General features: G+C 39.2%; 1 long non-coding RNA gene across 1 annotated transcript; it reads left to right on the plus strand.

Moving 5' to 3' along the window:
• Window positions 1-1,443: 1,443 nt before the first annotated feature.
• On the plus strand, window positions 1,444-9,383 carry LOC121853684. Its single transcript, XR_006086385.1, has 3 exons — window positions 1,444-1,545; window positions 6,277-6,404; window positions 9,325-9,383. It is a non-coding gene; the product is annotated as an uncharacterized LOC121853684 (long non-coding RNA).
• The last annotated feature ends 6,619 nt before the right edge of the window (window positions 9,384-16,002 follow it).

Below are 16,002 nucleotides of genomic sequence, written 5' to 3' on the forward strand. Positions count from 1 at the left end.
TGAATATTGCCCGTTAAAGTAACTGTGCTGGTCATGGTGGTGGTAGTGGTAGGTGGTCGTATACTGATCGTGATAGTGGTAGGTTTTGATGGTGCTAGTAATGTGGTCGTGGTCTTGGTCGTGGTGGTAGGTCGTGGTCGGACTGGTTGTGGTAGTAGATCGTGGTCGTAGTGGTGGTAGTAGTGGAAGTAGATGTTGGTCGTGGTGAAAATTGCGGTAGGTCGTAGTTGCGTGTGTTCAAGCACTCCTTTCCAACAAGGGGAAGTCCCGAGTGTTGAACTGATCCTCTACACTTCAACGCATTATGCAGCGGTCTGAAGTTGTCCACACTCACACAATCCTTGTAAGACGTCTCCTCACAGTAAGTACACACCAACAAACCCCCCCCTCTCCGTGACTTTGAGGGTGTAGCCATGATTTACTACACCTATGCATGTCTGGTCACAACCTTTTTTTCTGAACGTCTGACAGCTGTTACCGTCGATGAGTTTTGGGGGAGGGGGTGTGTGTGAGGTGAGCGTTTGTCAGATTTAATGGTAAGATTCTACCATAAATTTTCTTATCCTCAGGCTTCAGGCTGGCAGTCTGTGGGGGACAAACATCATGGCTACTTTTTCTACTAGATCATAAGAACATAAGAAAATAAGGAGTCTGCAATAAGCTGGTTGGCCTGTGCATGGCAGCTCCTGTCGAGAGTTACTACCACTCTCTATCATCCATGAATCTATCTAGCCTCCTTTTAAAACTTTCCAGCTTTCCAGCACTTACTACAAAGTTGCTAAGCTTGTTCCACTCGTCCACCACCCTATTTGTGAACCAGTTCCTTCCTATCTCCCTCCTAAACCTAAACTTATCCAACTTAAATCCGTTCCTACGAGTCCTATCCTGCTCGAATATTTTAAGAATTTTATCTATATCTCCTTTATTGATTCCTTTCACTTTTGACAATATAAACAGCAATTCTCTCTACTGCCTTCCACTTCCCTTGCTGTAAAGCTCGAAGAGAATAAGATAAGAATGTGTCGTGGCTGAGGGTTTTAGATAAAACAATATTTGTTGGAATTATATCAAGAATTTGTGCAGTAACAGCTGATTGTTCTATTACTGATTCTGAAACGATTTTCAAGACCAATTTAATAATTTTTGAGGTCGTTAGACATAATTCAGCATTATATTATTCCTAAAATAACATTTTAATTGGTAAACAGTAGCCAATAGTGTGCGTGTCACTCTACAGTACCTCCTGGGTTCGAGCCCGAGTTCGAGAATAGATAAAGAAAGATGTTTCCGGATGCATAAACTTTTTTAACACAGCTGTATATATATACTTATATTTGACAGTATGACAATGTTAAATAAATTATATATTATTATAAATAGTCTAGCATAATATATAGTCCATTAAATCACGTTTTTATTCTTATTAATAGAAGGTAAAATGCGATAAAGGTAAAGGAACTGCTCACGCTCAGAAACCAGAATATTAGTAAACAAACAAGTAACTACAGCACCACGTTACCTGTGTGTGGGGAACAGCAGGTGCAGGTATGTGCTTATCTTAATTCTAGTAACTATTTTTTTTTTAAATTAATAAAGCAGCAAAGGCAAATATATGGCTGGTTACTGTCAGTGGTTTAGTGATTATGAGTTTATTAAGAGAGTTTTGGACAATACCCCTAGTAGTTAAGGAATGTGTTTTTCCGATTGTTTAAGCAATTTTAAGACATTTTTTCTATGATGATTCCGGTATATTTAAGTAATTTGCGGGGGATACGTTAGTAAAGAATTGTCTTAAAATTATCAAAACAATCGGAAAAACACATTCCTTAACTCTAGATCCATATTGTCCAAAACTGCAGTTATACCACAGTTTTGTTCACTGATTATATGCTTTTCCTTCTATTAAATTTTATGTGCAAATGCTTAGTTTTCTAGATGTAGGCGAGTTCAGATATAGGTTAGGTTAGGTCAGGTTTTCTTAGGTTAGCACATGATTTCACCCATTTTAATATTTTTTCCCCAACATAATATAGTATTCCCTAATATAATCAGTGAAAATTGGGGGGGAAGTTTCAGTCTTGCACCAGTCTTTCTCTCACTGTTATTAATATGTTTTTGTAATGTTTAGACAATTCTAAGACTCCTTTCTTCTGTGATATTCCCGCCGGAAATTAAGGATAATTTGTCAATATTATTAGATTTGGTCAGTCACAAGTGTCGCCATTTGTTGTTTATGTCTCACAGAGAAGGTCTGACCACCCATCAAGCAGTGCTCCTTACCTCCGTGTTGGCTTCTTAAGCGTATGTACAGGTGGTGGTGTAGGAGTTCCTTATTGGCTATAGTGATAGGAGACTTATAATTGGGCAAGAGTTTATAGTCTTAGCCAATGAACAATACAGGGCACGTGGTTTCTCAGTACCAGAATAACCAGATATGGTTGAACAGGCGGAAAGAGCTGTGCCGACATTGTGATAAGAGATTATTTTATGTCAATTGCAGATTTTCATCAGTAAAATAGTGTTAGGTCAGGTCAGGTCAGGTTTAGTTTTGTTGGTTGGTTGGTATTTTATCTATGTGATTTACTCGAAAAAATAAACCTTTTTGTTAAGATTGATGGGTGGGGGGAGGGGGGGGTGGTATCACAACAACTATTGATTTCCTGCTGAAATGAACATCAAATTCGTTTGAAATTCATCAAATAACATCGGAAAAGTATAATTTTTAATATCCAAACAAAGACCGGTGCTTAAGTGAAATTTGACCAAATTGGGTATTTTTAAACCTAGTTTCAATGAAAAACAGCGGACGGTCATGATCTGAATAATTACGGGAGCAAGTTCTATTATGGGTATTTTTGCCTTTACAGTCTCTCTTCGACTTGCAACAGGGTTCCTTCCCGATGACCAGGTCGTAAGTCGAAAAGGCGAAAATAATACGTAGAAATTTTAAAATGGGTGTCTCTTTTTCTTCTCAGCACCACGAGAACTCTCACTTTTATGCTTGCCAGCCATTTTAAAAGGGATTACAAACGAAAATTTTGTCAGTACACAGATTGATCACTAACGCTGGGACTCGAAAATATGTAATGTGAAAAATAGTTTATACGACCATGGCCGTCGTATGTCTGGGTTGTCGTAAGTCGAATATATCGTAAGTCGAGGAGAGACTGTAATATATTTACCCCTGAAATAAACTAAGTTATAAATACTGTACTAATATACAAGTACTGAAATTTTGACTTAAGGAAATTGTTAATGCGAAATTAATGGCAATATCGACAATATATACCTAGATTTTGCCAAGGCTTTCGGCAGCGTACCCCATGAAAGGCTGGAAATTAAACTGGAAGGGTATGGGATTCGGGGAAGTGTCCTAGCATGGATTGGAGACTTTTTCCATGATCGCAAGCAGTGTGTGGTGACAAGTGGGTTACCACAGGACAGGGTATTGGCCCCATTGTTGTTTGTTTGTTTTATAAATAACATGCCAGAAGCTATACACTCCTCCATGCAAATATTTGTGGACGATGCCAAGTTATTTGGGGAAATTAAGAACCAAACAAACTGTGAAGGGCTGCAGAAAGTTTCTCTGTGAGCTTCAAGAATAGTTGAGGAAATGGCTGTTAAGATTCAATGTCACAAAGTGCAAAAGGATGCACCTGGGACTTACCAATGGTAAGGAGGCATATCATATGTCCCAACAGGATGAAGAAACTGCATTAATTGTTACTGAATGTGAAAAGGACCTGGGTGTGTATGTTGACAATGAATTGAATTCTCGGGCCATTGCAAGATGGTGAATGAAGCAACTAAATTATCAGGTCTTATAAGATGGTCGTTCAGATATGTAATTGGTCCGTCCCTCATGACGATTTTCAAGAGTGAGGTTCTTCCCCGCCTGGAGTACTGTCACCCCATCTGGTCCCCGAGATATGCTACCCAGAAAGATTAGAGCACCTGCAATGGCCTAGCTTATACTACAGACGGGCAAGGGGGGACCTAATTGAGGTGTATAAATATCTCAAAGGGCACTACTCAGTCGAGTGTCCATACCTGGAGCTGACAGACGCTCACCCCACAAGGGGTTGCAGCTCAAGGTTGAAGAAGCCATAAGTCCAGAAAACTGTAAAGGCAAACCTTTTCAGAATGAAAGTTGGGAACTCTTGGAACATCTTGCCAAAGAGTGTTGTGACAGCACCAAATGTGAGGTCTTTCAAGACCAGACTTGACCTGCACTAGAGCAGGTTCGGATATATTAAGGAGCCGGTGCATGTCCAGTACAGTATTTGCCAACAGTGCGTAACAGAGACGTGACCGACCACCTGAACGGCGAACAAGTGGATCAGTGGCGAAGAGGATAACAGTAAAAACAGTAAAAAAAAAAAGTCATGTATTGTCAGCCTGTGTTAGGAGATTATGAAGATGAAAATAATTGGGTAATTTCTGAGAACAGCACTACCACCAGAAGGAGTTGCTTGATTTCATTAATTTTTCCACAGTTGTTCTTATTATTATAGTAAGTATTTTAAAAGAGACGATATTTACTAGAACCTACTAGAACCTGACCTAACCAACCAAAGAAACCTACCAAACCTTACCTAACTTCCGAGCTGGGGAGGCTCTGTTCCCCAAACTTCTTGCCATATTAAGCAGAAAGTACTTACTTTGATATCTGGTACCAATAAAAGCAACTTTCTTAAAGTGTCATGGTGTCTTAAACTGCAATTTAATCAGTCAATTGAAAGCACATATCCATACACATTTATGGTAACTTTAGGTTTTACAGTAGTTACAGGACTGTCACTCGGTGCTAATACAGGAACAAATACCGTTTTAACCCCTGCATTTTCCTTCCATGGTAATTGATATCGTGCTTGAACAATTGCTTGTGTTTGTAATTATACATTTTCAAATGCATTTGTGACAGAATTTAAAGATCAATTATACAGAGTAATCTCCTCATATCTGTGGGTTGGCGACTACAGCCCAAGAATGTTTAGAGGGGAGGACTCCTCCACTCTTAACATTCTTGGGCTGTTTTTACCAATCCTCTGAGGTTATGTATCTCTCTGGGAACCCAGTTATTAATTTATTTCATCCATCCCAGTCTCTGCCTTCCCCTGGCCCCCTTGGTCCTCCTATCCTCAACTTTGCTCATTAATATTTGTTATTATTCCCCCATCCATAATTATATGATCAAGTACAGGTTTCTCATATTTCTTTTTCTGTACATTTCAAGTATTTCTCTTGAAGTTCTTGCTACTCTTAGTACTTCTTCATTTGTTTTTCTCTCAGTGGAGCCTTTTCTTAGCATTCTCCTATGACACCACTTTTAAAAGTCCTTCAACTTATTTTTGGTGTCTGCTGAAAGTGTCCACAGGTTAGGGTGTTAGATAAGGTTAGGTCAGGTTCTAATAGGTTCTGTATATTCTTGCATCCATTTCCCTTTTCAGTGTCATGCAAAAAGTATCTCCAGGAATTTTGGTTCAGATCCATAAGTTACTTATGGGGATAACTGTCTCATCCACCTTTACCAATAATATTTGAAAATATTTCATCTTAATTAGTTATAATACTCGTACAGTATTACTTTTTCTTAAAAAAAAATGCCATTAAGAAAGATATGAATCTGTGATAGTCATCGCAAAGTTTAATGTTTAATTCTTCCACTTCACTCACAGCACAGCAGGTGTGGGTGGTGTTGAATCATGTTAAATCATTCTATGTCTTTCAATGGGAAATTTAAGGTACAGTATGGGATTGCAGCCCTAAAACATGCACCCCAAATTATTGGACCCTTAACTGCACACTACAGATCTGTGGCTAACTTTGCTGTGCACAATACATGTTTGTCTTTAAATTTTAAACTTACCTTATAAAACTTTTAACAGGTATACAAGTTAAAAGGAAAACACAGTACAGTACTTGTATAAGACTGAAAGGGTCCCCCCCCTCCCCCCCACCACACAGCAAGTTTACCTCATCTTGTAATAGTGGGATCACCTAACCTAACCTCATCCTCACAAATAGCATTAAGGTGGTTAATCTTTAGGAGTAATAAGTTGAGGTGCAGATTCTTCATGGGATCTAAGCAAACTAATACCAGTACTTCTACTGTGCAGTGTCCCATTAACCAATGGAAGTTATTCCTCTGTATCTTAAAGATTATTCCATATTTTTTTTTAGTTCCTTTAATGTGAATTTCCATTACTCAAGCTTTTGTACCTTGAGGGATGCCTGTACAGTATTTTACTAACTCACTTTTTATTGTGACAGAGGAAGGCGAGGTTGGGGTAGTACACTGAATGGACCGACCAACAAAGATGCATTAGAGAAACTGTCAAATTTCACCCTATCCTTCACTCATCCTGCAGTGGCCCAAGATAAACTCATCTCTTATTAAGGTAAAACATATAGCATGCCAGTATGTTCACTAGTGTGTTTTACATGTTATCCAGAAGGTTGGATCATGCAGTACCTCTTCTTTAACACATTTATGAGACATCTCGACTTTCTCCTCCATATTTACACCTATCTTACACACACACACACATACACCTCATCTGTACACTTCCCTGTATCCAGTACCTTTTAAAAATTATTCTTCATTTGATATTACCCTTTAAAAGCATAATAACAACTGAACACTCCAGGACACTTACTTTCCTATGTGATTGCTGGAGCCTTGGTGGGTGGAGAGAGGCACTGCACTTTGGCTAGTCTGACATACTTAACATTAAAGTAGAAATATGTACAGTACTGTGCAGTATTACACCAAACTTAATAACACTAAACTTAAATTTACTGTACTGTACTGTATTGTATTGTATTATACTGTACTGTACTGTACTGTACTGTAGTAACTATATAATCACTGCAATCAGTGTTAGATGGAGGGCTGTATTAAGACATGCTGAAGCCCTAAGCTATGTCAAGATTTAGAGGATCCATACCATAAAAAAACCATTAAGTATATAATAGTGAGAAAGGGTGTATTTCATTTTAACATAAAAGTCAATAATTGTTTTGTTTTTTTAAATATGTATTTACATATACTGTACAGTATACATTGGCAAAAATGCAATGAACAACTTATAATCGAAATAGCATATACATCTTAGAAAAAGCCTTATTTGCATTATAAAATACTTTATGATTTCCTAATTATCAAATATGAAATTGAAGACTTTAACATAAAACACTGCACAGATCAACCCTTGTATTAGCCCCAGTCTTATAGGCAATAGTATTTATATAAATGTGGGTTAATTACAATATACTTGTATAACTATCACCCCCTGTACCTCAGATCGCGACCCAAATCAGGGTCGCGGGGTGTCCTCAGTAGGGTCGCGAGGGGCCCTCAGACAATTTAAAAAAATATAATACTTATCATAAAGTCAAACAAATTTTTGCTTATCATTCAAGCTATATCTGTATATTATATTCCTGAGGGTCACGACACCGTATTGTTGGGAAATTTAGGGTCGCAGCCAAAAAAGGTTGGGAACCACTGATATAAAGAAATTAAACAGTTTCACCCTCAGTAAATGGAAGCAGTAATGCAACTGGCGCTGTCTCTTCTGTTTGAACATCACATAAAATTTAAAAAATTTCTTTCGTAGTTTCCCAAAAGCTAAGTCATGGATGAAGTCGTCCAATGATAAGCTACAAATTTTTCACTTTATATTCACATAATGTTTAATGCAGAGAACTTTTATCACAGCATTGATGTCCAAAGTTCATTCTTAATCCTTTTCAGCTACAGAATTTACCTTTCTCCTGAGCAGTTTGTTACTATTAGACTGAAAAGTAGCCACAATATTGCGTTTACATTAGAGAAAGCCAAATGAATCTTATCTTTGAAGATGACTGATAGAGGTCCTAGTGGCATAAATATCCTTTATTAGAATATTTTTTCTTGGTATAAACATAAAGTGCTTTACTTCCCCAACAAGGTTAACATCAACAACATCAGGATAGTCTTTCATCAGAAACTTTACACTGTCACACAACTGTTCTTCTAAATCAACTAAAAATTTCTATCTTTTTACAACATTATTGTAGAGTATATGACTTTTTTTTCACACTGATTTCAAGGGCATCCATCATGGGAATAAAGGATTTTACAAAAAATTTGTCTCTTGGAGGAAGCCTGTCATCATCATTTGTTGCATCGCCATCACTGACTTGTTTTTTCTCACTCACTTTTATTCACACACTTGTAGTCTACATCAGGCAGGTCTTCTTTTGCTTTGAGTCCAATTTCATCAAAACATTCTAGGATTTATTTCAAGAAATTAGTGAGCAATGTGTAAAGCTTTGTACATGTGCTAAGGCCAATCTGTGGATCCTGTAGGGTCTTGTTGGTTTGTGGAAATGATCTAACCAATGAACATGAACACACATTCCAGTTCCTCAGTTTTCTCAAGAAGAATATCAGCTTTCTTCTTGTTTCACCCTCTTCACTGTCATTAGTACATTAGAATGGACATGAGTAAAAGCATCATTACAGTACAGTACATAATTGAATTACTGTATAACTCGCCTATGGGCCTATGGATGAAGTAGCCTTTGCATGTGCCTCCCACCTAGTTTAGTGTCAGAAGATGTTTTGATACTGTAGAGTCAGGATTTAAGAATAATTTGAGCACTGCCCAGGGTTTTGTAGAGGCTGAGAAGAAAGTATATACAGGACAGTATTTGTTATACAACAACAACAAAATTTACTGCATCTAGGCACCAATCAACTGTCACACAGCTAACATGAGTCAGTGAATGAGTGAATTGAAAAACTAATTAATAAGGTTCCCAAATTATACTTTAAAATTATAAACATTATTATACTGAATTTTCTGACTTGCAAATGAAATAAGTTATTTAAGCCAGGGCAATTTGATTCATAACAAATCTTTTTACTTAATGTATCTCAAACATACTTAGAGGGCCCTCATAATGTGAGGCCCTAAGCTGTAGCTTACTTACCTTGTGCCTAAATCCAGCACTGGCTGGATGCCATCACATTATCTGGCAGTTGGAGAGAGACTGGTGTTGCGCCTCGTGGCCAGTTACAACTCTGCATGTGCACCAGTAATTCAGACTGAGTCCGACTTTGGGGAGTTTTACTGCAATGTGGGAATGAACCCATCTCAACTGTAAACTCAGTGAAATACCTTGGACTAACTCTTGACTTTCTTCATCTGGAGAATAAATTGTAGATAATATAATAAGTTTAACTAATGTTAGGATAAACAGTTTGTTTATAGAAATGCCATATGTCTCAGCTGAATCCCATAACAACCTTTGCTTGGCACTCATACAAAGGTCGCGGAAGGGGGACGTGATTGCTGCCCGTATCATCATTGGGTATGACTTTGCTTGGGAGATTGGTATCCCCGCATCCCCTGAGCAACGCTCTTGTGCGTTATGCAGAAGACCCGACAGCCGCACCCTTATTCACTACCTCCTAAGATGTCCCCACACACAACGCTTCCGTGACGCTTGCTGAACCACCACCCCACGACCCCATGACGGAGACACGATGATCCTCCCAATACTGGCCAGATATTTTGTAAATAATATTGATTATGTGTTAAAGGAATATCCTTCCTTCCTTAGGCTTTAGTAAGCCCCTTTATAATATTTATACTGTATATACTTTTCACACTTGCCAGATGATTCTGGTGTCATTGTACAGGGGTACCTAGTGACAGCACTAGGATCCCGCTCCCTCTATCAAGGAATAAACAATTGAAATTGAAATTGAATTGACTATTCCTGATCATCATTACACTGCCTTAACACGAAGCTAAAAGCCAAATTAAAAATTATTTAAAACAAGGCAGCGAGGTTTACTCTTGACATGAATGCAAGACATCACATTGGTCTGAGAGTCTTACAATCACTGAAAATGTTAAGTGTGACAGATAGAGTGAAGCAACTGAGTCTGAATAACTCTTATAGGATATTCAACAGACTGTAGCCAGACTATTTAACACCAATTAGGGTTATGAACCGGCAGGGCACTAGAGGGAAGGAACATAATCTTGTGGTATACAGTACTGTACTGTACCTGGTGTTGGCAGTCAAGCAAAAAAACTTTCTTCCTCACAGCTATAAAAGACTGAAACAAGTTACCAAACTACATCAAAACCAGTAATAGTATAAAACAATTCATAGCTAAAAGTAAAAAATACATAACAGATGAAGCTGTTTCTGTATTAACCACAAAATATTATAGTGTTGAAGTGATCTGCCAACCTCAGTTACTGTAGTCCAAGTTCAATGTAATGCTTGTTAAATTTATCAGAAAACTTTCACTATTTCTCCTGTAAGATATTCTATTACTGATTTTTTTTTTTTTTACGGGCATTAGCCCACCCGGACACAGGTAATGACCCACATCAGGGCCTGGGGGGCGAAAATATAATAATAATAATAATAATAATAATAATAATAATAATAATAATAATAATAATAATAATAATAATAATAATATCTATTATTATTATTATTATTACAACAATTAATAAAATTAATAGCAAATTAATAAAAATAAAACAATAAAACTAATAAAAATAATAACCATAAAAAAATACAAAATTAAAAAAAAAATCAAGAGTGAGAAATTATATACATTATATATGTTGTGTTGTCCAAGTAAGAGAAACAATAGAGCCCTGCAATTGAGTGTAAATAAGGCAGAAAGTCAGATCAGCAACCTGGGATTTGGTCACAATTTTCGTGATGCCATATGGCAGCAGTGTCTACCATTAAGCAACACATTATGCTTCCAATATCTTCCCAGGCGGTAGTACCTCCCTGTTTGGTAGCTGCTTACTACCTGTACCTACTACTAATATGATTAATTATACATTTTCGGGTAATTTGAATATTTCGAATATACCATCAGATGACTGAAGCACCGCCACCATCAGATGACCGAGGCACCACCACCACCATCAGATGACCGAGGCACTACCATCAGGTGACTGTGAGACACCACCACCAGGTGACTGAGGCACCACCACCACCATCAGGTGACTGAGGCACCACCACCACCACCACCACCAGGTGACTGAGGCACCACCACCACCATCAGGTGACTGAACCACCACCACCACCACCATCAGGTGACTGAACCACCACCACCACCACCATCAGGTGACTGAGGCACCACCACCACCATCAGGTGACTGAGGCACCACCACCACCAGCTGACCACCACCACCACCACCATCAGGTGACTGAACCACCACCACCACCACCATCAGGTGACTCAGGCCACCACCACCACCACCATCAGGTGACTCAGGCACCACCACCACCATCCAGGTGACTGGGCACCACCACTATCAGATAACTGAGGCACCACTACCACCAGGTGACTGAGGCATCACCATCAGGTGACTGAACCACCACCACCACCACCATCAGGTGACTGAACCACCACCACCACCACCATCAGGTGACTGAGGCACCATCACCACCACCAGATGACTGAGGCACCACCACCACCATCATGTGACTGAGGCACCACCACCACCAGATGACTGAGGCAACACCACCACCAGATGACTGAGGCACCACCACCAGGTGACTGAGGCATCACCACCACCACCACCATCACCACCAGATGACTGAGGCACCACCGCCAGGTGACTGAGGCACCACCCCCATCAGGTTACTGAGGCATCACCACCACCACCATCAGGTGACTGATGCATCACCACCACCACCATCAGATAACTGAGGCATCATCATCATCACCACCACCACCAGGTGACTGAGGCATCACCACTACCACCAGGTGACAGAGGCTACATCATCACCACCACCAGACAACACCAGAAGATGATTGAAAATACTCCAAATAGATGCTGACATTGTTATTTGGGAGCTACTGTAGTATGTAATGTACAGAGCTGTAGCTTTTATAGTATGCAGTCTACAGAGCTGGAGCTACTGTATTATGTAATCTACAGAGCTGGAGCTACTGTAGTATGTAATCTACAGAGCTGGAGCTTTTATAATATGCAGTCTACAGAGCTGGAGCTACTGTATTATGTAATCTACAGAGCTGGAGCTACTGTAGTATGTAATCTACAGAGCTGGAGCTTTTATAATATGCAGTCTATAGAGCTGGAGCTACTGTAGTATGTAATCTACCGAGCTGGAGCTTTTATAATATGCAGTCTATAGAGCTGGAGCTACTGTATTATGTAATCTACAGAGCTGGAGCTTTTATAATATGCAGTCTATAGAGCTGGAGCTACTGTATTATGTAATCTACAGAGCCAAGCTATAATATGCAGTCTATAGAGCTGGAGCTACTGTATTATGCACTCCACAGAGCTGGAGCTTTATAATATGCAGTCTACTGAGTTGGAGCTACTGGGTGGCTATGTAATCTACAGAGCTGAGCTTTATAGTATGCAGTCTACTGAGCTGGAGCTAACAGAGTATGTAATGCACAGAGCTGAGCTTATATGCAGTCTACTGAGCTGAGCTACTGTATTATGTAATCTACAGAGCTGGAGCTCTATAATATGTGCAGTCACTGAGCTGGAGCTACTGTATTATGTAATCTACAGAGCTGGAGCTTCTATAATATGCAGTCTATAGAGCTGAGCTACTGTATTATGTGTAATCTACAGAGCTGGAGTTTATAGTATGCAGTCTATAGAGCTGGAGCTACTGTATTATGTGGCGCTGGAGCCGAGGTATGCAGTCTACTGAGTTGGAGCTACTGTATTATGTAATCTACAGAGCTGAGCCTATAATATGCAGTTCACTGAGCTGGAGCTACTGTATTATGTAATCTGCTGTAGCTGGAGCTTTTTATAATATGCAGTCTATAGAGCTGGAGCTACTGTATTATGTAATCTACAGAGCTGCTTCTATAATATGCAGTCTACTGAGTTGGAGCTACTGTATTATGTAATCTACAGAGCTGATGAGCAATATGCAGTCTACAGAGCTGAGCTACTGTATTATGTAATTCACAGAGCTGTTTATAATATGCAGTCTACAGAGCTGAGCTACTGTATTATGTAATCACACAGCTGGAGCTTCTATAATATGCAGTCTACTGAGTTGGAGCTACTGTATTATGTAATCTACAGAGCTGAGCTTATAATATGCAGTCTACAGAGCTGGAGCCACTGTGCTATGTAATCTTACAGAGCTGGAGCTTCTATAATATGCAGTCTATAGAGCTGGAGCTACTGTATTATGTAATCTGCAGAGCTGGAGCTTTCTATATTATGCAGTCTACTGAGCTGAGCTACTGCATATGTAATCTACAGAGCTGGAGCTTCTATAATATGCAGTCTACTGAGCTGGAGCCACTGTATTATGTAATCTACAGAGCTGGAGCTTATAATATGCAGTCTATAGAGCTGAGCTACTGCAAGCTGAGTGTAATTCAGAGCTGGAGCTTCGTATAATATGCAGTCTACTGAGCTGAGCCATTGTGAAGTTATGTAATCTACAGAGCTGGAGCTTCATATTACAGTCTATAGAGCTGGAGCCACTGTATTATGTAATTCACAGAGCTGGAGCTTAATATGCAGTCTATAGAGCTGAGCTACTGGTATTATGTAATTCTGGGCTGAGCTGGAGCGAATATGCAGTCTATAGAGCTGGAGCTACTGTATTATGTAATTCAAGAGCTGAGCTTAAGTAATATGCAGTCTATAGCTGGAGCTACTGTAATATGTAATCTACAGAGCTGGAGCTTTTATATGCAGTCTATAGAGCTGAGCTACTGTATTATGTAATCTACAGAGCTGGAGCTTTTATAATATGCAGCTCACTGAGCGAGCTGTATTATGTAATCTACAGAGCTGAGCTTTTATTATAATATGCAGTCTATAGAGCTGGAGCGCTCTGTATTATGTAATCTACAGAGCTGAGCTTTTATAATATGCAGTCTAGGAGCTGAGCTACTGTATTATGTGTGTAATCTGCAGAGCTGAGCTTTTATAATATGCAGCCCAGAGCCGTGAGCCACTGCATATTATGTAATTCCAGAGTTGGAGTGAGAATATGCAGTTCAGAGAGCTGAGCTATTGTATTATGTAATCTACAGAGCGAGCTTTATAATATGCAGTCTATAGAGCTGGAGCCACTGTATTATGTAATCTACAGAGCTGGAGCTTCTATAAGCTGATGAAGTCTACAGAGCTGGAGCTACTGTATTATGTAATCTACAGAGCTGAGCTTTTATAATATGCAGTCTTATAGAGCTGAGCACTGTAGTATGTAATCTACCGAGCTGGAGCTTTTTTATAATATGCAGTCTATAGCTGAGCTACTGGTATTATGTAATTCAAGCAGAGCTGTAGCTTTTATAATATGCAGTCTATAGAGCTGGAGCTACTGTATTATGTAATCTACAGAGCTGAGCTTTTATAATATGCAAATCTATAGAGCTGGGAGCTACTGTAGTATGTAATCTACAGAGCTGAGCTTTTTATAATATGCAGTCTATAGAGCTGAGCTACTGTATTATGTAATCTGGCTAAGAGCTGGAGCTATTATAATATGCAGTCTACTGAGCTGGAGCTACTGTGGCTATGTAATCTACAGCTGAGCCACTTGCATATGTAATCTACAGAGCTGAGCTAATATGCAGTCTACAGAGCTGGAGCTACTGTATTATGTAATCTACAGAACTGGAGCTTCTATAATATGCAGCTCACAGAGCTGAGCTACTGTATTATGTAATCACAGAGCTGGAGCTTCTATAATATGCAGTCTATAGAGCTGGCTACTGTATTATGTAATCTACAGAGCTGGAGCTTATATTATGCAGTCTATAGAGCTGAGCTACTGTATTATGTAATCTACAGAGCTGCAGCTTTTATAATATGCAGTCTATAGAGCTGAGCTACTGTATTATGCAATCTACAGAGCTGGAAGCCATAATATGCAGTCTATAGAGCTGAGCTACTGTATTGGCAATCTACAGAGCTGTGTAGCTTTTATAATATGCAGTCTATAGAGCTGGAGCTACTGCATATGTAATCTACAGAGCTGAGCTTTATAATATGCAGTCTATAGAGCTGAGCTACTGTAGTATGTAATCTACAGAGCTGAGCTTTTATAATATGCAGTCTATAGAGCTGGAGCTACTGTAGTATGTAATCTACAGATGGAGCTTTTATAATATGCAGTCTAGAGCTGAGCCATTGTATTATGTAATCTACAGAGCTGGGAGCTTCTATAATATGCAGTCTATAGAGCTGAGCTACTGTATTATGTAATCTACAGAGCTGGAGCTTCTATAATATGCAGTTCACAGCTGAGCCACTGTATTATGTAATCTACAGAGCTGAGCTTCTATAATATGCAGTCTACAGAGCTGGAGCTACTGTATTATGTAATCTACAGAGCTGGAGCTTATAATATGCAGTCTATAGAGCTGAGCTACTGTATTATGTAATCTACAGAGCTGGAGCTTTTATAATATGCAGGCAGCTCCAGGAGCTGGAGCTACCAGTATGTAATCTACAGAGCTGAGCTTTTATAATATGCAATTATAGAGCTGGAGCTACTGTAGTATGTAATCTACAGAGCTGAGCAAACCTATAGAAGTCTACAGAGCTGAGCCACTGTATTATGTAATCTACAGAGCTGGAGTTTATAATATGCAGCCCTATAGAGCTGGAGCTACTGTATTATGTAATCTACAGAGCTGTAGCTTTTTATAATATGTGCAGTCTATAGAGCTGAGCTACTGTATTATGTAATCTACAGAGCTGAGCTATAATATGCAGTCTATAGAGCTGACAACAGGTATTCTACAGAGCTGAGCTTATAATATGTGTCTATAGAGCTGGAGCTACTGTATTATGTAATCTACAGAGAGTTGAGCTTTATAATATGCAGTCTATAGAGCTGGAGCTTACTGTGACATGTGTAATCTAGAGAGCTGAGCTTCTATAATATGCAGTCTACAGAGCTGGAGCCAGCCTGTATTATGTAATCTACAGAGCT

Source organism: Homarus americanus, unplaced genomic scaffold (assembly GCF_018991925.1).
Source record: "Homarus americanus isolate GMGI-L3 unplaced genomic scaffold, GMGI_Hamer_2.0 scaffold4896, whole genome shotgun sequence".
NCBI classification, from domain to species: domain Eukaryota; kingdom Metazoa; phylum Arthropoda; class Malacostraca; order Decapoda; family Nephropidae; genus Homarus; species Homarus americanus.